Consider the following 3,157-nt stretch of genomic DNA (forward strand, 5'->3'; position numbering starts at 1 on the left):
CAAAGAGAAACTTCATTTCACACTCTCCAAGACAGACTTATTGTTCTCTTGGCAGTCCATGGTATGGTCAAGACTCTTTTCCAGTACCACAATTCAAAGGCATCAATTCTCCTGTCATCCTTAGTCATTGTCCATCTCTCTGATGCATAACATGCAATTGCGAAGATCATGGACTGGATTGGGCTCGCCTTAGTCTCTAGACTGACACCATTGCTTCTCAGTACTCTGGAAAGGTCCCTGACTGAAGATTTGCAAAGTATGAGTCCAGGGAATATTAAATATTGAAAAATTTAAGTGTACCACATAAAGATTGCTATCCTATGCATTAGTAAACTAAATTGAAATTATGTAACAATGCTTTTCTATGATAGAAGTGATCACTGGAGAGGAATGGTGGTACTTCATTTATTGCTGAAAGAATCATTTCAAGATCTACCATAAAATATAATGCTGTTAGTGACATAATAGTATCCATATAAAAAAAAAATAGTATCCATATACCTGCAAGAAAGAGGAGTTCGTATGTTCCAACCATCAATGCCAAAGAAAAAGAAATTGAAGATTTTTAACATTTTCTCAAATTTTGCAGTCTGAAATGAATCAAAGAGTAAATCAATAAGTATTTCTAATTACTGTTATTTGAGATGCAAATGTTGGAAACAAGAAAGAGCATTCAACTCACAATTTACTGTCATAGCAACTCACAGCTACACTCCATCAGCTTTCTTAGGCTTTTAATCTTAATGAGAGAAGACTTCTACTGATAGCGCCAGTGGTGGGTCCAAACTTTGAAGTGTAATATGCTACAGTCAGTCAGTGATACAGAAGCTCCTCCAGAAAAGGATCAGAACTTGGAAAATACGGTCTGAGTGACAGAAGTGACTCCAGAAATTATATAATAGAATTTTGTAATACCTACAACCTGTTCATTTGAAATACATTTGAATTGTGGTATTGGTGAAGAACATTTAATAGACCATGGGCTGCCAAGTGAACAAATAAATCTTCTTTGGGAAAAGGTGTACACTCTAGAAAATTAGTAACTAGAGTGTTATTTAGAAGTTAGTATGATGAGAGTGTCTCACAAACTTTGAGAATGTTTTCAAGGGAGGTCAGTCCCTAGAGAAAGACAGCATGTTTAGAAAAGTAAAAGCTAATGAGAGAGAGGAAGTCCTTCGATGAGATGGATTGTTACAGTGAATGCAATAATAGGCTAAAGCACAGAAGATGTTTTGAAAATTACACAGGATTGGCCAATTTCTTTCTGGCACTCATAAGATTGCTATGAGTTTGAGTCAACATGATGACATCTAGAAACAATAACAACCATGGGAATCTTGACAGAAGACAAAAGAATAAAATCAACAACATATGTAGAAGAAAGATAATGTAAAAATTCAATGTTATAAATAAGAATAAAACTAATGGCTAACTTTAGATCAGATCATCAAATATTCACAAGTTGAAGAAAATGAAAACAAATCCATGAGTGTCAATGTACAACTTGGGATATACCCCACTTGAATTTAAAGAACTCAAGAATAGATTTGATGCACTCAGCACAAATAACTAAATACTTCAGGGACATTATATTTGAAGAAAAATAATATTTAAAATATAGGGAATAAAGGTAAGAATAAAATAGATACCAGAACAGAAATTAAAAATTTGCTCTTAAGCCTAACAAAAGCAAATGAAAGAAATTATTGATCATAAGAAATAAGCATAATGTTTCCAATGGCAGTTTAAGACTACAAAATATTAAATAAATTATGTGATGTAGACTGAGAAGACTGAGCATCACATGAAATAACATTTCTGGCACCTATAGTTTTTTAATGATTGCCATTGAGTCGAGCACGACTCATCGTGACCCTATGGAAAAAAAAAAGACTTAAAGCCTTACTATAACTATTTTTTTTTTCAAAGTTAATGGTGCTTCCAGAGGTATGCCACCTATATGTAGGCCTTTTTCATTTCCAAACATAACTTAGTTAATCCCTTTAAAAATCTCTATTAAAATAGGAACATGGTTTCTTTCCTCAGATTAATAACATTTTAATCCGGTGGTCACTAAAATATATGGCCTTACTCATCTGTTCAAAAACTATTAATTTTATCATAAATTTTCCACATCTAGTTTCATGAGAGTTTCAAGGTAAGTAAGACAATAAGAGTAGAAATAAAAGGAGAAGACTCTGAAGCAATAAATGTTAGGGAGGATATGGAGAGGTGGGAACTCTCATGCACTGTAGGTGAGATTGTAAAATGGTGCAACCACTCTGGAAGAGAGTTTAGCATTTTCTCAAAAGTTTGAACATAGAAATTCCATATGAACCAGCTAGTCTACAACTAGTAATATACCCCAAGAAAATTAGAACTGAGACACAAATGCAGATTTGTACACCAATGTTCACAGCAGTATTATTCACTATCACAAGAACATTGTAATAGCCCAAATGTCCAATCACAACCTAATGGATTGAGAAACTATGGTACATTTACATAATGGAATACTATGCAGTATGCAGGAGCAATGATTTTGAAAAATACTGTGTAACTTGGCAGAGGCTGGAGCATTATACTGAGTGAACTAATGTCATCTCATAAGGATAAATACTGCATATGGCCATTATTATAAAAATAGAAGGATAACTAGTAAAACATACACAGGAACTCAAGGGAGAGGAGTGAAAAGTGGAGGGGTGAGGATGGTAGGGGTGAAACCACAAGGCAGAACAGTTTAGTGGGTGGAAGGAGGGAGGAGAAGCAAATAGAAAGGATCTGGATGAAAAGACAGGTTAATGGTAGACAAGACACAATGGCGATTGATTTTATAAAACATAATATGAGATTGAAGCTCAACATCAAGAAAACAAAGATTCTCATCACTGGGTCAATTAGCAGCACCATGATGGACAGTGAAGAAATTGAGATTGTTAACATTAAGCTTTAGTTTGCTTGGCGCCATAATCAACACTCTTGATACCAGCAGCCAGAAAATCAAAAGATAAATTTCATTCCTAAGTTGGCTATCAGGGATATCTCCATAGTACTGAAGAGCAATGATGTCAGTCTGGAGACTAACGTGTGCCTGATCCAGGCCATGATCTTCACCATTATGTTCTAAGTATCAGAAAACTGGACAATGACTAGG

Source organism: Elephantulus edwardii, unplaced genomic scaffold (genome assembly GCF_000299155.1).
Source record: "Elephantulus edwardii isolate Elephantulus edwardi_28Jun2011 unplaced genomic scaffold, EleEdw1.0 scaffold00008, whole genome shotgun sequence".
Taxonomy (NCBI): Eukaryota; Metazoa; Chordata; class Mammalia; order Macroscelidea; family Macroscelididae; genus Elephantulus; species Elephantulus edwardii.